Source organism: Metopolophium dirhodum, chromosome 5 (assembly GCF_019925205.1).
Source record: "Metopolophium dirhodum isolate CAU chromosome 5, ASM1992520v1, whole genome shotgun sequence".
Classification (NCBI taxonomy): domain Eukaryota; kingdom Metazoa; phylum Arthropoda; class Insecta; order Hemiptera; family Aphididae; genus Metopolophium; species Metopolophium dirhodum.
The window spans coordinates 6,110,012-6,133,392 of NC_083564.1; the positions used below are offsets into that span (position 1 = coordinate 6,110,012).

At 31.0% G+C, this 23,381-nt stretch overlaps 1 protein-coding gene across 2 annotated transcripts in view; it reads right to left on the reverse strand.

Moving 5' to 3' along the window:
- LOC132944777 (zinc finger protein 853) overlaps positions 1 to 23,381 on the reverse strand; it is a 208,568-nt gene that overhangs the window by 170,047 nt on the left and 15,140 nt on the right. The window contains exons 1-2 of one of the 2 annotated variants that reach the window (XM_061014266.1): positions 18,710 to 18,727; positions 18,298 to 18,416 (exon numbers count right to left, since the gene is read on the reverse strand). The gene's annotated coding sequence lies outside the window, so the exon portion shown is untranslated. Of the gene's footprint in view, positions 1 to 18,297; positions 18,417 to 18,709; positions 18,728 to 23,381 lie in introns of those variants that run through there. The other variant, XM_061014268.1, reaches the window with a different exon arrangement.

Below are 23,381 nucleotides of genomic sequence, written 5' to 3' on the forward strand. Positions count from 1 at the left end.
ATATAATATAACTTACATCCGTTCCACTTTAGAAACTCGCATAATAATAATATAATATGTACTCAGGTAAATATTAATTTATAACAATATTATGAAATCTATCGGGTACTAATTTTGAGTATATTAATTATGCTATAAAATTTAAAAATAAAAGGTTTTGTTGGATTGAAATGGCAGTTATAGTTGTATGCTTGATAATAGCTGTTATTCTACTTTGTAAGCATATTTTTTTCCTCATATTTTCAATAAATTATATTTATACATTTTTTATACGCTCACAACACAATTTTAAAAAATATTAGTATACATTTATTAACTACTTACATTTAAATCAAAATTTTAGACAGTCCACTTGTCAATACATTAATACTTTCAACATCAAAGTTATCTATTAGACAGCAAAATATAAATCTTCTAGTTTGATTGAAATTTAATCAAATTTTATACTTTAACGTACCTACTATATTATTGTCATTAAAATCGAAAATGCTGTTAAAATATTGATACCTAACTAATTTTCAAACTTGTAAACTATACTGAATATTAGGTACCTAATTAAAATTAATTTAGTTTCATAAAACCAATAAACCATAGTTATATTAAACAAAATATTATGTTAATCTAACTTTTCTTACAATATATATATAATTAAATAAAAATAATTAAATACTATAGTTTTAACTTTATTAACATAAAATAACAAATAAAAGCAATGCAAGAAGTTACTTATTTTTTTTATGCAATCAAATTCTAAAAATATAATAGCCTAAACAAAGTAGTTAAAAGTTGTTCCAAAAGTCGAATAAAATTGTAATATTGTGAATAAATATAAAAATATTTTCTATGTGAACTTTTTTCTGGAAAACATTTTATTATTTTTAAACTCATGATAAAATGAACCTTTCAATTAGATAATGTAATCAAGTACAATAATAAATTAATTCAATAAAATGGTTTAGCGTTTGGTTACAACAAACAGCGATACTGTTTAGTAATATTTTAGGCAGTAATATTGTAAATGTAATTCAGACATACAGTGTTACAGTACATTTTTAAAATAAATATGATTATTTAAATGCATAATATATTAGCTATGTACAATTTTAGAGCATATGTACACGTTGATATAGTTTTGCATGCACACATGTATGTTATGTTCCCTAATATTGTAACCAATAAATTGTACATAATAATATATATTATATAGAACCAATAAAATTATGAACACGTAGATAGTTATTAAAAATGAACTTGGTTCACCTACATAATATGTATTTCGTATGGTAATAACGTTGTTTTTGCGTATTAAATGTAAATATTTCGGATCGATTTGTATAGTTTCCGAAATCACAATGCATAATATAATCATAAACGGGCTAAAATATAACTCCATAATAATATTCAGGATAACCCGAGAGTGTAAATAACAACATTACGACTTCTACTGTTACAATAACTTACTATACGAATATTGCTGTTAATTAATCGTTATTTTAGTTTTAAACTTTGTTTCCTGATCGAATAACTTTTAAATAATATTCTACACACAGCTATGCAGTCGTTAGATACGCTCCCGGTAATTATTGTTCATAAATTTGGAACGGACTGCCGAAGGAAGTATTCGAAATAACAGTGTTTTGAGGTCATAAATAATGACTGAATAATAATAAAGTGGTTAGAGAAGGGGAAATTTTCGTACATATATAGAACACTGACAGACAGGGTTGAGAAGAATGAAGACCATACAAACAAAAAGAAGCCAGTGAACATCCCTGACCCGATTTATATTTAAAATAAAAACGTGCAACGCCGCGTGTATATCAAGCCTTTACTTAAATTTACTTGTTGGTTTAGGTATTTATAGTAAGCTATATGGATTTAACAAAACGTTAATACCACAATTAGTTACGTTCTACGTTTTGTATTATACGATACCTGCTGTTATATTTGAGAATTTTTCACTCAATATATTTTTGTGCAAGTTGGTTTATTCGATCTAGAATCATAGTTTCATATTATAATTATGTTATAATTTATAATATTATTCACTTACGATGTTGTAATATGATAGTAATTATAATTCGTGTATCGCTAAAAAAAACAATTACTAGTTTAAAGAACATTTTTAAAAACGTGCACTCCCTTCGATGAAATAAGTGTGTAGTATTTAAAATATATAGGGGCTGTATACATTTACCCCGGGGTCTCGAAAACTCTGAACATGAACCTGATTTGAGTTGCCCGATTACAAAAGGTTTCTCTACCTTACGTGTCGAGAAAAAAAACGTGTTCGGACAAACGCCGTTTAGCAACTACACTCCAATTTTTACATTTTAAAATAAATATGATAATATTATGAATTGTTTTTTTTGTAACTCAATATTTCTACAGTAGAATCTACAATAGAGGCCAATCAACAATAAAACTATATTATAATTAGTAATTACTATTATCCAAAAATATCAATTATCGACTTCAGACATTTATACCATACACCAAAACATTATTTACATGAGTCCGCGTAGATTAAATACAATTGTTATAACTTATGATAATATAATAATATAATATTACTGTAAATTTTCTAATATTTCTCAATGGAGTTATTTTGTTGACAGAACTAAATGATTAAAAATTGATAATAATTAAAACTGTATAGGTACCAAGTCGATTCGGGAGAAATAAGCAAACTTTTCTAAAGGCTATCTCTGTAGTTTTCCGAATTCTATTGAAGAAGTTTTCCCGTCACCAATAGTTTTATATTAGTTTTATTCTTTCAAAGATCCAACCGTCAAGCATAATACGTACATATTATTAAACCGTTTAGCTGTAAAAAGGTTAGTATCATGTATAGTTTTAATTACCGTAACACACAACAGTTTTAAAAAAAAAAAATTTAAATGAACAATTATACAATTTGAATGTGTATAAATGTTTGTTAAATTATGAAATATACATTCATATAATATAGTCTTTTGCGAGCATAAAACATCAGCATTTAATTAAACACGATAACGTTCATATGCCGAAAACAACACCTATAAAAGTATGATAATATTAAGTTCTAATTTATACTTCTATTATTATTATTATTATTTTTATTATTATTACCGTACGTTTCTTATGTATGGTAATATACCTAGGTACCAGCTATAATATTATGTTGAAAATAAAACCAAAGGCGAACACATTAAACTCTCCTCCGCTAAACACTTTTAGTTAAAACACCGTCGCCGCCACCGACTGCACTACAAAGGTTATTGTAGTCGCATATTGTACGACGAAAACGATGATTAGGCATCATATAGAGGAGCCGTTTGAACTCTGAGAGGAAGCTCATATTATAGCCGGGGTTATAATCGACTGAAAAAGCTACTCGAAATAAATAGATTTTATTCTTTTCGTTATTTTTGATTACAGTAATGTTCAAAGCCGCTTTTACACTGAAACCTTACCCTGCCACGACTACCACCGCCGTCACCACTATAATACACTATTTTGAAACGCCTTTCGAAATAAACACACTTGCGTACAAAACAACTTTGTATGCACGGCTGTACCTATATGTGTGAATGAGGTATAAATATAAATATTAAAATATATTGTGTTGAACTCAATATGTCGATTCAAAGCACTATACTTAATGCGAATACATTAAAAAAAAAAAAAATAAATAATGAAATATTATTGACGAATTCGTTAAAAATTATACACAACAAAAACAATCGTACTACATGAACATTTTTTGTTTGTTCATAAAATTTATATCGGTTCGCGCATTTGATGGAGGCGAAATAAATCAATCATGTTTTTCTACACTATACTAAATGATGCACGGCGACTGTTCTGCAAAATTCGTTTCTGATATTACTATAATATTATCGGTGCATAAATTATATGATTACGATATAACTGATATATAGCTGAACGTAATGATAATGCCCCCCCCCCCCGGCTGCAAAGCGTCCGCGAAATGCAACTCAACTGCCGCACCGTGAGCATAACGATAATTACAATTTTTTTTTATCATTTTATAATATAATATAATTAAGCCGTATATCGTAAATGTCCACCATATAATTCCCTCCTTACCACCAGATTATAATATTGTTCACCTCTGCTGCCGTATTTCTTTTACTACTCTGGACATTATTAATTGGTGGGTACTCGGCCACCGCCATCCAACTCCCCGATGGCTTATACACACAATAATAATAATAATAATAATATGTACTGATATACTCAAGGACTCCCGATCATCGCGTCTCTGCCGCCGCGGTAGTCGTCTCGATTCAGCCAAGTTTACGGGGTTCGATCCGACGACGACAATTATTCCTCGTCGTAAAACGGTACTGGCATGGCGGCGGTGGAGGCGGATTAAGCCGAGTGCATTTACGTTTAATTGGATCCGTCGTCTTTGTCTATAAAATTATCTCGCTGGTTTTATTTTCTCCGAACAAAATGTGTTCTCCGCTGCAGCAGTAAGTACATACAAACGAATCGATTCATACGACATACGTATATAATAGACAGTATAATAAACTTGAGTAAGACTCGTTCTATCGTCTTATAAGTCGCCCGCGCGGAGATGGTCGCGCCGCGTATTTATTATACGCTTACGCAGCTGCAGCTATCTCCGCCAGTCGGTTTTACCGGACCGACTGACGTACCATATTTGCAGCACTCACCCTCCTTACGACACCGATGAAGAAACATATTTCGTTTCAACCCGAATCGATTTAATCGTTAGAACGATGAGATGATTTTCGAGCCGGTCCACTTCGACCGAAACGCGCGAACACAAAATGTTATGAAATCGACAGGATCTCAGACGGTCTGGCATAGAGTAGATATCCGGTATATTTAAGCTAGCCTTCCGTATAGAGATGCCAGAAGTGCACGAGCGTGCATTGTAATAATACTATGATATCGTGTGTATAGGTAGTAGGTACCTACACGCGTCATGTAGACACGTATAACGTGTAAATAGATAAATCGCGAGCAATCCAACTACCAAGATAATCCGTAGCCAAGTAAAGTGAGTTACATTTTGGAAGCTATAACTACAACAGTATAATAATATGATAATTTATATTTATTATTAATTGCGAATTAAAGCGCACAACGCGTACATACTACGCATTCAGTACACGTACCCCAAGATTTTATCACGTGTATAATATTATACTTACCTAATTAGTGAATGTTTTTTATTTGGATCCTTCTGCTACTACCACTGAGTATCATTTATATGCACGGCATTATGTGTAAATTCAGTGAAAAAACGTCGTGTATTATTATTTATGGGTCTTATCCAAAATCCAAAATCATCTTATTATTTGGATATTTTGTTTTTACAACTCAAATTGATTAAATAGAAAATTAATTCACTGTATAGTATGTTTATTATTGTGTACATTGTTTGAACGATGTATTGATATAACAACCCTATTAATTTATGTTTGCAGCCATCAAGCTTTACACTAAGCCAACGCAAAGCTCCAAGTATAATAAGTTTTCAGAAAAAACTGACATAATAACTAAAGGGAAAAACGGCATGATTTAAAAAATGGCAATTACTATTTTCCTCAATAAAAAAAAAATAATAATAATAATGAAACAAACAGTAGTTGAAGGGAGTGTAACAACATGTTATTATTAACCCTAAATGGCAAACGAACACGGTTATTTACTTTTGTGGGAGCAGGTGTCTCGAATCATTTGGTTGCTACGGAAACCAAACTTTTAGTTTTCCCAACACATAAAATGAATTAATAAATAATATATTATATATATATTTGTTTTTCTCCTTATTTTCCAAGAGAAATTTCATAATACAAAAACGTACTGGTATTTGCAGAACGAAAAAAATGTCACTGGAAATCACGCAGACTATGTCTCGCCACCTCTGCGCAACACCTTTTAGCACACGTGTCGACGATATTAAAAGCAATAGCCGTCTATTGAAGATGACTATTTTGTGAATTTCACATTGCATATATCTCAGCATATATTTGTTATGCTCACGAAATGCGTGTGCACACTCGCCCGTTCACACGTATATAGTTTTGCATATATTATGTGGCAAATATATAACTCCCCAACGACATCTTACCACGAGTTGAAAGGGAAAAAATAAAACCAGACCATATGTGGTTACAAGCTTACGAGTGGAATATATAAAAGTGCAAAATAATACGGAACTATCATCCCCGTTTTGGATAGAAAAATTACTCGATGCATAAAGTCGTATTGTTGGTGAAACGTCATAAAAAAAATATACTTTTATAGCATAATATTATATTATATCGATACAGTGCAAAATTATAAATCAACACCTGGAGTATTATAATTTGTATCGTTTTTTTTTTTTGTTATTATTACATTTTTAAGTCGTTTTATGAAAGAAAATTTAAACTTTCTCATAAATTGTTTTTTTTTTTTTTTTTGTAAATATAAGGTCGATTAATGTTTTAAATTGTGTAATCAAATAATAACAAACATAAAATTACACGTCAACCTCAACAAATAATATTGGCAGAAATACAATTTTTACATTATTTAAGCAATATTTGTCTGTTACGGAACTAAATAACTTAATAGGTAATTTGTAAATTAGAGAGTTTAAAGTTGAGGGAACCTGCTCATAGGTTTTAATCGAAAACTCAGTATTAACATTAAAAATAGAATAATTTTATACACTTAATGTATGTAATCATACAGGTTAAATATTGTTGAAGCCAATGGACAGCCTTTAGGGAAAAATCTAATACGAATAAATTCCATGGAATTGAATAAGAGTATATCGTATCCATCTCTCCGACTGGATAAGTAAAAGTTAAGAGTTCAACTCATAGCCGCTATAGAAATTGAATACTAATTTTCTACAACTGCGGACAATTAGAACAGAGCTAATTGTTTTAAAGTTTACGCCTTCTAGATTTGTTCCAAACTCAATTAGTAGATTTCGGTAGCAAAATAAGGAAGGAAATCAACGTATTTTATACTCTATACCCTTTGTTGTAAGCATTTTGTTTTTGTTTATAGATTTTTTTTTTTTGTTAATTTATTTATTCCACCGTTGTTAATCGAACAATTAAGATACCTTGGCTCGATAAAAACCTTATCGGTTTTTACGTGGCGCTAAGTCACTACCCCGGTCGAACTTAAATTAAATGAAAGTTGGGAATTAATTTTCCGAGCGAAGCATTCGAATTCCTCCCACGGGGAAGTTATAACGAAGCAATTTGTTCTACTTTCCTTAATTCGGAAAACACAAGTGGAACAACTCGAATTTGTTACACACGCTGTCATAACTTGACATGAATCCTGAGGGTGTAATTCGATTTCATTCGGAAGCGGACTGAATAACAAAAATTTTCCCGATAAAACGTACACCTCTACAACTACTGTAGCCTGTGTTATACGCGTATATAACTTACACGGTTACACGTCTTATCCTTCGTCGCGTCGGGCGTGGTGGAAAAGGTGAATAAAATTGTTTAACATTCAACTTATGCGATTTATTTATCATGTCAGATATAAAACGGTCCGCCGGTGATAATAACACAACGTGAATACAAACGGCGAGAGGAAAGTGAAAAATCTATTAGGTATATAATATTATATTTTTGAGCCGCAACGTATCGTTATTGTGACGAGGGAAAACGAAAGAAAAAAATACAGCTGAAGAATCAGCATATCGCACGTAGGGGTCATTGGCATATACAAATAATAATAATAAACTAAAAAGTAAAGACACATCGAATACATTTGCCTTTCTATTTTGTTCTTCGCCCAGTTCGTGACTTATGAATTCCATTAAATTTTGTTCGGTTCCACAGGAATTCAAAAGGATAAGATACCCAAGGGTATGTCAAAGACATACCAATGGAAATTAGATACGGTCGACCTGAATTCAACGAAGTTTCGGGGTTTTAAATAAACGGACGCGCCGACAAACTTTTGCAAAAATTCCTACCCGGTGCGAATTTATCCACAAACATGTCGTGACAACTTACGGAAGACACAATAAAGTTTAAAAAGAAATGTTTTCTTGCCACACAGTAGGTGTATATATATAAAAAAATATATAAACCAGAGCGGAACTAATAACTACGACATTTTTAAACGTCTGTCGGCAAAGTCAAACAGAAAATAAATTTGGGTGACACAAAACCCAATCAGACAATTCAAAAGTGCCGTCCACCGACCGATAAGTAAACAAAGTTTTTACCACTTAAATATATTGAGAATAATTTAGTTTTATTTAAAAAAAAAAACTATAAATGTCAATTATTCTGTCAGATTTCCGATATGAAGACAATTAATTAGCAGTTTATTCGTTTTAAAATTACAATATTTTTATAGTGTTTTCTAATGATTAATTTGTCATGTTGATTTGATTGATTTATACATCAAAATATTGTAATCAATTTAATGAATAAGAACAAAATACATCACGCACAAAACAAAAATTAATACTGATTAGGAATATTAAGTAAATTAAAGTACTATTGTATAAATTATACAATTAATAGCAAAATCAAACGCAGGAAATGTTTGATTCTTTCATAGTAATATTATAATAATAATAATAGTGTATTATATAATTATTATGTTGACGAGACACTGAAATATGCTCTGTTACCACGATTATGTAGTATTGCAATTTGCAATATACTGTTATATTAACAAAAACCTGGTTTTTTTTTATTTTAAATAGGCTGTCACCGATAAATGTACTCACTAAATACCTTTATGGTGATTTATACAAAAAAAACTTAACAACAAAATGTTTATCTCTAAACTAAACCTAAAAATGTAGATGGACCTAAAAATTCTTAGTATTGGCATAAAATAAATTCTAACCACTTATCAGATTTGATTATTCTAACATCATTTCGCATTGTGTTGATTCTGACAGACTGAAATTACACGAACACAGTAGTAGTGTCTATACTCTATACAGTATAAACCCGGAAAACATTTATTACGTTATTTGAATTTGTTTTTATTGTTAATTATATTATATCCATAAGTTTTATTTTCAAATATTTAATTTCTAACGTCGAGACAATAAACCTATAAAAGTTATTAGAAAATGTGATTTCTTTTATATATTTTTCTTAGACAGTAAATACACTCAGATGATTGAACAGAACTATTTTATTACGATGCTGCAGAGAATGCAATTTCTTGTTACATAATATACAAAGAAATAATATAATGGTCGGGATAGTACCAATCTCGTAAAATTATATTATTTTTTAGACTGAACATTTTTTAAAAAAAAATAATAATAATTAACTCGAAATGTTTATTATGATTTCCAACGACATAATATTATACCAACTCAATCATGTGTTAAATTAGTCATTTAATTGCTTATATTAAGTCAATCGATTACACTGAATTCGTTGTGTGATTTAATAACACGATTTGCACCGTACTTAAAATAATATGTCATAATATATAATTATGTAAACATAATTAATAGTAGGTAGGTAACGTTTCTTGCAGCGTTTTTGGGAACAACGGATCAATTTCAGCGTATATAAATATACGATGTTATATATTAATTAATTTGTATTCAGGTAGCTGGTACATACGATTATATACTATATGTATATATGTATGTATGTGTGTGTGTGTGTGTGTGTGTAAAAGTATAAAGTGTATAAAATGAGGATCGTATAGCGTTTCACGTTCGGCTAATCCAATTCGAATCCAGTGACAAATTTTGACAAATAAACTTTCAGTGTTATTTTATCGAATTAGCATTCCCCTCACTCTCACTAATGGTTTCCGTGTTGGATGGACAAAAAACAACCCCCGAAGGCATAATAACGATTTAATAACGGGAATTTCTCTCGCAGACACATCTGAATGTCCTGCAGAGCTCATTTTTCATAAAACGCGTATGTATGGAGATGTATATATATATACATAAAAAAAAAGGAAAACAGCAACAAGGAAAAACACGATCCCATAAACACGGTCCAAAAGTGTTGAATTCATTTTTCAACGTTATTGACGCCTGGCGCCAGTGAACCCGTAATGTGATAAAAACCCTCCGGACGACTGCAGTGTGGAACGTACAAATTGTATAAACATTTCCCCGCACCGCTGCCGTCCACTACTTCTCGGTCCATTGTCAATGAAAAACTGGGGAAAGGACACATGAACTTGGTCGGGAAAAGGAGGGAAGGGTGGAAGAAAATAGTGAAAAAATAAATAAATATAAAGCTTAGGAGCCATAACTCAACAAGGCCGATTTTTATTGAGGAATGTTACAAAAAGCACATTTGGTGTGTGCGTGTGTATATAATATATATATATACGCATGAGAAAGAAACACAGAGATATGGCGGTACGGCTGGATACTATACCGACGGACAAACAACAAAATACACGCCAACTATTTGTGGGTTTTGTGGATCTCCGTATAACCAGAGGGGTCTGCGCCGTACTCACGCACACACAATATATAACGACCGAAGAGACTATGCAGTTAAAAAAAAAAATGATATTTTATTTCAGTTATAGAAAAACATTATTGTATTGGAATGTGTTCTATGGAATTGTTGGAGCCGGATCGTATAAACGTAAGTGCAAGCATTCATGTACTGTCTACGTCGAGTGGACTTTTGGTCAAATAAGTACCCAAAAAGTATTTCTTAATCGAATTATGTTTTATAACGTCTATGTAAGTACACACACAGAAGGCACTTAAGTAAAATCCACAAAGCTCTGTGAACAAACCGAGAATAAAAGTGAATAAAAAGAATTTTATCTCGACTGGTACATCGATTAAAAGAAATAAATACATTTCCGTTGTCAAAAGTCAAAACCAACGCGTATTTGAAAATGAAAACGGTTTTGTATACATATTATTATAAAAACTGTTTAAACGAGTCAGATGAAAAAAAATTATGATATTTCTTATCTCTATATTTTAATTCATTCTTTTCCCCATCCAATAATGGTTGAAATTCGAAAATAGTGCTGACTCCTGAAGTCCGGATAAATTATTGGTTGTTTTTTACTAGATACGTTGAAATGTTACAAAATCACTTTCTATTTCAAAGTAAAATGAAAAGCCAAAATAACCAACTTCACACAGGATAATTAACCAAGCATGCTCACCTCTATTTTTTTTCTTCAATTATGAATTTATTCACATTTAGATTTTTAGAATTTTTAAATATACCTAAAGGCTATATTTTTAAACTATTGAGATTGTAGTACTACTTGAGGAGTGTCTTGTAGCGATACAAATTTCTCCTTTTCAAATGAGAGCTGCCTCTTGTGTTAAGCAATTTACAAAAAACCTTTATACCTTTATATTTAAAATATTAAAAGTTATACTTTTTTATAAGTTAAAGTTCATATTTCCATAAGCGATCATTGATTCGTAAAGTTATAATATACTACTTATATATACATTATACTTTAGATTTTGAACAAAGGGATGATTTTATCGGATTTACAACATGTTTTCCTTTTTTTGTTTCAGATTCTGTGCGAATCTATGAATCTATCGATTCTACAATGAAGTATGTTTTTGTTTGGGTCTTACGCGTTACCATAAGCCTTATCGACTTACTAACCTAACTTAACGAAATTTAACAAAAAATGAAAATATACATAAGTAAGTCGCAACACCAGATTAAAAAAAAAAATTTATTTTTATTTTGTAATTCACGATGAAATTCCAAAATAAATCATAGAGAATTGAATATGTCACCATATAATTATTCATTGTATATTTATTGAATTTTCTAGATAATATGTTTTGATTTTCAAAATATTTTGGATATTTTGAGGTATTATATAGTATTTATATTTTATAGACTTAAAGTTTATGTTATAAAACAAATTTCCGGTTAAAAAGTTTGAAATAAAAATATCGAAAATACAAGAGCAAAATTTATTTTATCAAGTGTCTGAAATTCAAATTAGGACAAAATGCGTTAAAAACAAGTACTTACTATTTCATATAATTTTTTAGTTGAAAATGTAATTCAATGTTCTCCATAAACATCTTAAATCAATTTAAAATCATTGAAATACCTAGGTATGAATTGTTTGTACCTTTTTACTTATAAGTTATAATTAATTAAAGACATTTTATGATTAATTATTATACTAATTGTAATAATAGTAGATACCTATATGCGATGATTTTGTCAAAATTTGGTTAAAAAAACACCTACCATTTAACTATTATAAAAATATATTACATTATCGTAGTAGCGTATAATAATATACATTATAAAATATCCTTAGAAATTGTAGCTGACACGCTTTTTCTCGGAGTCATTTTTCGTATGCAATAGTTTGTCAATGATGAGGTTAACTCAAAACCTGGTATACAAAAGAACGATTTTCCAAGTTTTTTTTTAAGTGTATGCCGTATGTCACAGAAACAGTTTGATAGAAAATATACACAACATTTCATTCGTAAATAATATATCCAAACGAAATTGCTTGACGACTATTCGCTGAGTATTACAGTTTAAAAATATTAGTTATTAATTTGTAGAAAATAAACTGTCGACAATTTTAAAATATCTGCTATAGATATGCTAATTGCTAACTGTGATAAGTATTTCAGGTTTAATATTTAACAGTGGAGTATTAATTTTAATTGTTAAATAATATTATATATTATAATAGTTTATAGCGGGCACAAATATAGGCAATATAGGTGCATACTTGTGTAGGTGTTCATATATAAAAAACATTTAAACCAAAAGATACGATTTGTGTTGTATTATTAAGTTTATAGTTTTATAAAATCAACATAATATTATACGTAGTTATATGTAACATTTTTAGTTTTCAATTGTTATTTGCTAACACCGATTTTTTCCCCCAATTCGTTTTTAGATTATAAATTGTTTATTCCAAAACAGTAATAAAAGTATAAAATACAGATGTATGGAATACAAATGTAGATAAAAGTAATACGAATGTAGGTACCTACATGTACCTTACTTAAAATTGGTCCGGTAGACTTTATGTTGATCCTCCTAAACGGATGTTACATAAAAAAATACTGAAATCTTATATTATGCGGAGTAAAATAAATTCATATAAATATTGTTCGTCGTTGTATTTCTACGTCTGTACAACAACTGAAGTGTCTTTATGGTGAATTCCAGTTTTTAAAAAAATATATTTTTTACAGCGCAATAGTGAAATATTATATTATAGGTTGGTAGATATAATATTCTACATATTTAAATTTTAACCTTTTACACAAACAAAAATTGTTCAGAAGTAAGTCATATTATATGTTATATTATGGTTGAAATTATTGTAATAATATGCATTGTTTAATGTATATGATCAACCCGGAAGTACATAATATATTGTACTCGAATCCGGAATTGCAGAGATATGATATCAAATGAATAACCACCTGTGAATTTCGAAACAAACGTCGATTTTCCTGCCGCGCCATCCCCGCGCTTTCCTTTCAATTAATGGGAGTTACTGCCCGACTCCTGTTAACAACTTTTCGCGCATAATAATAATATAATACCGTTAATTAAACACTTTTTGGCTCTCCGCTGCAGTCCATTAAATCAAAACAACTCTATAAAGTGACATTTTCGCATCTGTTGTACCTATAATAATAATAATAATAATATCGTAAAATCCTTCAATTCACCGGTTTACGACGACAATACACTCGTTGTAAAGTGTAAATGCGTTGGTTATGCGTCTTAGATTTTCTGTCGACTATTAAAGTGTCTAGGTTTTAAACAGAATATTATATACTATATTTAATCAAATCGTTTAATCTACCTACGCAACAGGTTTTTTTTCATCACGCGGTACAATAATACTTGTTCAAACTAACGTACTATACAATTTTATTATCCTACCTACTCTTTTGACGAAGTTCAATGTTTTTACAACAATGAAAATAATTTAAGCCTTTTTGAATTTATGGTTTGGGTTTTGACGAAAAAAAACAAATGTATAAAACAAGTAAGTCAATACTGTCAACGGTTTTTTGTTTTATTTAAAAACTCATTCGAACGACTGTTTTCTAAAATTATTATACCAAAGTTAATTTTTTTAGACAGAAAGAGATATTTGACGTATAAAAAAAATAAACTAACAGACAAAAATATTTAAATAAAAACTCACGACGATCGACGATGCATCTAAAATGATTAATATCCTGCAATTTTGGCGAAGCAAAATCGTTTTGTGGGCCTTGAACGAAGTGGCAGATAACGGAACACTGTCTCATTTAAACGTTTAGTCCGGAATTAGCGATCTGTGATCGCTTTCAAATTTAATGCTAGACATCCGTCAACTGTATCTCGTTCGTCCGGTTTTCTTATTTTTTTTTTTAATTTTGTTATTCAGTGATTTAAATAAGGGCTGACTGACAGAGATGATTTATGACGCCTAAAATTATTCACAGAACATTTCTCAGACATTTTCAACAAAAGTGAAAACGAATAAGTGTCAACCACGGCATCGCCATCCGGTGAAAGCACTAAATTCGCGATTATTATTGTTTAAATGTGTTTCGAATTACATAATGTTTATACCGTTCGTAACCACTTAATTATTCAACAATATATGTTTATTAGTGGATTAAAAATTAAATTTTACATACATAAGTTTAGATGATTATTGTCAGGAAAACTTTAAATAATAAGGAAAAAAATATTAGTGGATTAAAAAAACTTTGTATTTTTTACCATCTCTAATAATTTGACATATTGTTATAGTATAGTAAGTACCTACACATATTTCAGATAATGTTTGTCGTTTTTGATTTATCACTTTTATCAGCCTATTATTTTAAGTACCTATATTGTGTTTATATTATTACTATTATTTTAAAACAGTATCATCTTCTGAATAACAGACGATGACTGCTGACTTGCAATTTTAGATTTAACCTCTGAAATTTTGTTTTTCATTTGATGGGCATATAACCTAATATCATACTAATGGTTTATTAATGGCAACTATTTAGGGTCTCACTGGAAGGAACAGAGGAGAATAATCTAAAAATATGCAATGCACATCCCTTCTAATTTCAGCATACCAAACTTTAAATTATGATTAAAAAAATAGTATTAATATAAGTATAATATAATATTTGGTTAATGTTTCCAAAAAAATAAATAAACCAAATATTTCTCAGATAAAAGCTTGGTTCATATTTTACTGATTAATATAATCGTAAAATAATTAATACATATTATTATACAATAGCATGCTTCTGTGTTTTAAAAATAATAATAATTCAAATTTAATACTATAGAATATTGAAAAGAGATTAACCGGGTGTATGAGTTATTTTAATAGCCGGGGAGGGAGAAAAGTGTAAATTAAAACAAATTTTTAAAAATACTGATATTTGCAATGAGTCATTGCCGTATTAACCTAATGACCGATTAATAATGCTAATAATGTTGGTCTAATTAACGCGGAATCACACATAGTATTTTAAAAATGCATCATGTTAGGATGTTATGGCAGGTACACGCCCTGGACAACATGTGGTGTACCCGTCCGTACCGAGCTGTGAAACGAAGACGATATAAACGAGTAACGACGTTTTATGGTGGGTGCATATTATACGATGTTATAATAGTATAACGCGCACAAACCGAATGCGCTAGAAACTGATAGAAAACGACCTTTTTCGAAACTATCCGCAATGCTTTTACGAAACACGATCACCATTATTTACTCTTCCCCGCCAATCATCTCCCAGAGTTTTTATCTCCGTCTCCGTTCTCCGTTTTCGTCGCTCTCCGTTTAACACTCTCTGCTCCTATAACTTTTCATCCATCTCTCCGCGGCGCGCACACACACATGTATATATACGTATACCTTTCTCTCTTTGGCGCGCTCTCTGGCCAACGGATTCGCTCAATATTGCTATACGTCGTATACACACACACACACACACACTCATATATATATACAATATAGCATCGAGGAAACAAGAAACCGCACCGATAACGGAAGTCGAACTACGATACGGTGTGTGCGCTTTTTCTCTTTTCTTCAGCCCCGATCGTCGTCGTCGGGTCGAAACCCCTTGTGCCACCGTTGTCATCGCCAAGCGAGTAGTGTACTCTCCGCCTCGGGTGTATTATGGACGAAACGCAGTCGGGCGTGTGTTGCCGCCGCCGCTGCTGTGCCCCCGACGTGGCGTGGCGTATCTGTGGGCGAGAAGACGCGCAACAATAACTCGCAACTGGCCCACCGCCAGATCGCTGGCGCTGTGGAGGTATACGATGAGTATATAATATACACCTCTAACCGATTGTGCCCGACGACCATCTACACAACTACAACCGAAAACCTATTATGGACGTGGCCAACGGATAATAATAATATAATGTACTGTGTGCTCGGAACAAAGCAGGCGTGATAAACAACACACCTGATTGTGATATTGGGGGGGGGGGGGTGCGATGGGTTGGTGAGTGTGAGGAGAGGGACCTTTATAATAGTATTGTATGACGTATATATTATAATACACTATGGCCCTCCACGTAAAAAAAAGAAGTACATTTATTTTTTTAGATACATTTGCGTGGTATATCGCGATGTAATTTAATAGAATTCGTTGCATTTTAAATTTCTAAATACTAATATTTTGGCCGATAGATGGTTCTACGCGCGGTGTTAAACAACAAACGGTCGTTATTGATCGGTCCAATAATGTAATTATTGATCTTGTACAAAAATAACAAAGCAAAACGTATTTATTTATTTATTCTCTGCTAAAACTTAGGGCTTCCTAAGAGTCACGAAGATATCATTTTACAGAGAGCTGAGAGAAATATACATACTGCTGCAGTGCTATAACATTAAAAAAAGGGTTGAACTAAAAATCAAGCTATTAATCAAAATTTCAAAATGTTATTTATTTAATATAGTACCTAAATGATACCAACTCCATTACTCAAAACTGATACAAATATTATCGAATTTCAATAAATATTTTTTACTGTTCTTATAAAAGATATGAAATTATAAACTCATTAGTATTACAGTAGATTACTGATTATTATAGTACTTAAGTCGTTTATTTTGGAAAACTTGAAAATGGTTAGGTTTAACATCTTGATTATGTGTAATTTTAGGAAAGAATAAAAATATGTTAGACCAATGTTTGGGAAATTGGAATATTCTTTTCCTGCCTTTGTATGTAGTAATGAGTCTCTCTGCCACTCTTACAGCATGAACAACGCATTTACATTAATTTGGTTAAAAATTGTTGAATTTCAGTATAACTATAATAAACTAAGAAGTCTCAATACAAATTAATATAGTTTAACGTTTACACTAAAAAAAAAACAAGTGGGTTGCAGGTAGGTAACAGCTTTGCTATGTAGGTACAGTTGAGTTTGCCTCGTCATTAATTACTAAGCTGGTCATTATGATATAATGGATATGTTGAATTTAAATAAATCATTGTATACAAAAAACGATTGTGAGCAGTCTGTCACCTATATAAATAAGTTTATTTTATATCTATATTGCTATTAAAGCAATTTATTTTACTATTATAGTAATAAAGTATAAATAATAGGCAAATAGGCAATAGCTCTACATATTTTTAAATGCAATTGCGTAGAATAAAATATTATAATTATGTATGTACGAATTATTTTTAGGCCCCACGAATATATTTGAATTCAAACTAACAATAATCGTTACTCTTTTTTGAAATATCCGATTTAGTCAAAATTTTAAGTTCATATTATGTAAAGGTATATAAAAAAAATGTGCAATCATTTTTTTTTCTATTTTTGGATTTCAGTTAAACTATTTTATAAGAAAGTTGATATTAAATATTAATAATTAATTAGATTAATATTGATTATGTTTTAAACTTCAATAAAAATTAAACATTGTATATGTACATTTTGAACTACAAAAAAATTGCACATTTTCAAAATGTTTACGAATATTGTGAACACTTTAACTTTGAATGCTTATAGTAAAATATAATATATTTAAATTGCTAAAAATCACTACTTTATTAGGATCATGTACTACATTTCAAGACTTTTGACCAAGCCTAATTATTTTTATCATTACTTAAAAAAAATATCAGAAATTTCAAATGTCTATAAATAGTTCAAAACAACTTTCAAGTTTGTACAGTTGTTCATTTTCGAATGACAATAAAATAAGAAAATTGATTTTTCCCCCAATTATTAAGAAAAGTATAGTAAATTTTTTACTTTTGACAATCCCCCCTCCCCATATGTACTAATTAGATTCACTTACCTATCATAAAAGATATTGAAGTTGAAAATTGAAGTATTTGTTTACGACAAAAAGCGTCTCCAGACAAAAAAAAACACTCATTATTGTAAAATCAATACATCCATTGCTCCGCTCAGTATCTGAAATCATAATATAGTTAGAGGTATTATAGTTGAATGGGTTTCATTTTTAAATATGAAGAATAAAAAGTCTTACTAAAAAAAACAAACTCAAACGCGCTGGTTATCAAACGCATTAACAATATTTACACAAAGAGTTATGCACACTAAGTCATAATAACATTATTATATATTATATAATATGGTCCTACACAGATCCGATAAAACGCGCGTTTCGCGTCACCGTGGTGTGATATTATTATATTAATAACGACGTTATTATACTATAATTATCATAATAATATAGTTATTACGTGGTTTAAAGTATTTCGAATCGTAGTAACGAAACCATAAAAAGCAGGAGGCTGTTCTGCAGTTGAATTCTCGCATAAAACCAGGTTATCATATTGTATTATTGCGCTGTTATAACGCGGCGGCCAAGACAATGCGCGTGACACTTGCAGTCGACTAACGCGCGACTTCTATAATATACGCACACATCTGCGGCTGTATTGTTAATAAAACCGAACCCTCGCGCGCCGTAAAGTTTCGAAACTTACCGAAACACTCGATAACGTCGACGGCGTTGAAAAATAACAATGGTTATTATGCGGCATGGCGATATTAATAAATCACGATGATTTTTTTTTTTTGATTTTTTTTTTTTGTAAAACGCATAACCTCTACTTCACTTTAATGATTCGAATTAATGCATTTTCGAGTGTATAAAGTATAATAATAACGCGCACGCGGGTATATAGTAGTCTGTTGGTTTCGTATATACATGTATATATATATATATATATGCGTATACATAATATATAGGTACATATATATATATATATATATGCAACTTCAAAAAGGGCAGTTATTCCATTGTCCAAAACACGCGTTTAAATTGTTATCAATCGGGTCTTTAAAATATTTTTACCGCGCCGCAGCCACGTCCGTGTCGAGCGTATATTATTATACTATAGAATATAGAATAGAATATGGGTACGGCCGGTATTATCAATTGTTTTCGGATTAACTCGGAATAAATTCAGCACCATACATTCATATATAATATTTCTAAAACATTAATGACTACTCCCATTCGCACTATTGTATAACCCTAACAAACAAAAAAAAAAATGTTTCAAAATAATGGCTAAATTTATTGCTGTTTGTGTCTAGTTTGGTATGATTTTTTTTTAAATTTTGTTCCGTGACAAAGGTAGTACAAAAAATTAGGTTCAATCGAATTCGTAAAAAAATTGTTTGTAAAAACTAATTTCCGTCACGTTAAAATCGGGTTTCGTATAACACTGTTGAAATATGCGCGCCGCACAGTAACTAACCAGATAGGTAACCTATTCGCATTTAGGCACGCAAGTCTCCTGCATAAGACCTGTATTTATTTGTAACTCGTTCCGGCAATAAATGTATAAATAAATAAAAATCAAACAACTACAGACGGTATATTATAATATTATATATTATTTAAGTGACGGCGGCGGGGGTGGATTGTACAAAACGATCGTATTGTTGTTCGCGCTCTATAAATCCCCTGCACACCGACAAACACACACTGCTCACACACAAATACATATATATACCTACACTATACATAATACACATATATATTATAAAATATATATGTATATTGTATACGCACTCTCATACTTAGCCGGTCTATATTTATTTTTTGTGTGTATAGTGGAATCGTCTAGCGTGATTTAGGGTAATTGCACACAGTCTGTCGAGCTAGTGTGCGCGGCGTGAAGGTAAAAAAGAAATCGAAAAACGTTTGTTTTGGACGATTAATAGGCTCTAAAACTTTTATTCCCAGACGGCCGTAAACCATTGTCAAATATTTGTCGTCCCCTATAATAGTTGTACGTCCTATATACGCGCTTATACACATACGCGTGCACTGTACACATTTATGTATATATATATATATATACATGTAAGTACCTATACACTATTTTTGCGTCTATGCCGTACGGTATACGCTGACTATATATATTATGTATAATAATAATATGCTCTTGTGTTCTTGTTGTGCTCGCGTATACAACACAGTACGCCACCGCCGCCCACAAAAGCCAGGTGCGCGCGTGTCACGCCAAATGCCACTGCCACTGCAGCGGGCTACACACCCCTTGCAAACAGCACACGACTGAAAAAAACACGTGCTCGTTTAGCAGCGTGTCTCGTTTAAGTCGACGATGGAGAGAGAGAGAGAGAGAGATATAGAGAAATAACGAACCCCCGACGACCGTATATTATATTGGATATACGCGTATATACAAATATAATATATATATATAAAGGTGGCACTACACGCACATATAATGTTTAATACCCCGCGTGTATATTATTAATGTTGCTAAGGGTAGAAATATCGTCGGTCTGCAGGATGAGTCGCGAGAGATTTGATCTTCAATCAAAGTCGTCGTTTGTTCTAAATTTGGAAACAACGAAAAATGTGCACCGCGAACGGGGAACGCTGCTATCCAACGTGACGCGCGGGCAAAGGTGTATATTATTATTATTATTATTATGCGGTCGCGTAGAAAAGGGGTCGCCTCCGGTGCACGAGCACTCTGACACCGCTGCCGCCGCGAGAGATTCAAACCCATATAGTATTATATACACACACGACCCGCAGATTGTCATCTTATTCGGAAACGCCACTCTCATCCACCACCCACCACACCCGCGTGTAAAATATAATATATAATACAATATGTCACACCAGGACGTTGTTCCAGCCGCGTGGCCGTGCAAACGTATTTCTACAAATTTTTTTACCACTGGATTGTTATTATTACAATCTTCTCCTATTGGAGTTAATTTTGATTCGATTAATTTATTAATATGTTAATTTTGAAACGTTATAATATTCAAAAGTTGTAACTTACAATATAAATCGTGTTAATATATCAACCAGGTAATTTGAACGCAAACACGTCGCCAAACAACGCACATAGTCGTATTAAGCTATTGTTCGCTGTTTTATGCAATATATAAATGTATATTATATAATATTTTCCAAAAAAACCAATTTAGGTCAACATCTTAAAAGTAAAAAATTTTCCAAATCTTTCCAAAAACGATTAGATCTATTACGAAAAATCAAAAACGGGTATACATTTTTTTTTACAAATTTATATACGTATCTTTTGATAAATTATAGACAATACTATACTATTCATAATACAATCTATCTTATTATTATTGCACTATATAGGAATTCTGTATATAATGTGAACGGAGAAAGACTTATAAGATACAACTTATAATATACCCAACGTCCCAAAGAGAAACGATAACTCAACTGTAGTTTAGACAGTGCGTATTATAATTTATAGGAGAGTATTTTTTTTTATATAATCCTTGTTCAGTCCACGGTTATACGCACAACGCTTTGTTTTTCACTACGACCGTATACCGCGATGATTTTGTATTTTGCCTCAACCACGAAAAATGGTCATAGAAAGCATGTTAAGCGTATGACTTGGATTTTACAAGCTCATACGTGTATTATAACAATATACAGTACACATGCATTTTATATAAAACATAAATACAAATGATACAACAATACTAGAAGCGACGATCATGCATTACATAATATATAAACTACATATTTACGTAGGTATAGTTACCTAAATATATAATTAAATACCTATGTTACACTTAAGGTGGGTTGCCACTACACACGTTCACGAAATCATGTGTACGTGCACGGAAATCCTATGCTGTGATTGGCTGGTATTCACGGTAAGCTTTTTGTATATCTGCTGTGTGTTTAATACACGTTCTTACCACATGACAAACCACGTTACGACGGTGTTGGATCTAGTTCAACAATTTCATAAACCCGATCGTAAGAAATCAATCACACAACATTAATAAGAAATTGTATCGGATATCATAATATACAGTTTATAACCATTTGAACCCTTGAACCTGTACAACCAATATGCCACACAATAAGAAAATTTCGTTCAAAGCGTTCAATCTTCTAAACAGTGATATTATTGTTCATATTAACACGTTGGTTTGAATTCAATCCACTGAGTTAATAATCCGCTGAATAATTTTCTTACCAAAATGAGTTTTGCTTAAACGGAATTGATCATTAAATTTCGCTGTACTGCTGATAACTACTATGCGTATTTCGATACCTCACAAAATATACCTAAATCGTAAAATATTTTTTGATTATTAAACGCCGATCTCTTCCTCTGGTTAAATACATATTATTATGTATTTAAACTTTAAACAATTCGTTTTTCTAATGGATCGCAATATTTAGACGGCAATAATTTATATTTACTTATATACAATACTCTTCAGTCTTCAACGATGGGAATTCAGTGTTCATAAAAATTAGTTTTTAATTAATAATTCACTTCATTAAACTTAAAAGTTTCTGCCAAAAGTTAGATGACACCATTGTTTGTAGTCTCGCTGATATATTTTATAGTTTTAAACTCCAGAAAAATATTATTTTAAGAAATGGTCTAAAGTGGAATATTGCCAAGTTATTAGTATTTTATTTTTTAAGGAATATATACAACCGTCTTTCTCTTTCACAACCATATGCTGTTGAATAGTCTTTTCAATATTTGCAGACCATTTAGAATGTTTTTTATTATTATAACCATTATTTGAATGACTTTGTATCTACTCGCCCATTATGATCGTGGCAGTAAACAATTAAAACTCACACGCTATTATATTCTTGATGAAAACAATTTCAATATCATAATAATATTTTATCATTCTGGAGGGTAGTTACTAGTTTTACGATTTAAATTTCAAATATTGTGCTGAAGTATTTATAATTTTGTATTCGCACATCATTTTATAAAATTGTTGATAAATAACCAATGTAGCAATAATATGTAGAGACGTACCTACTACAGTTTCAATATAGTATGTTTCATTATTTTTTTTTATTTTTTTTTGGTACCTACGGCCTCAAAAAAC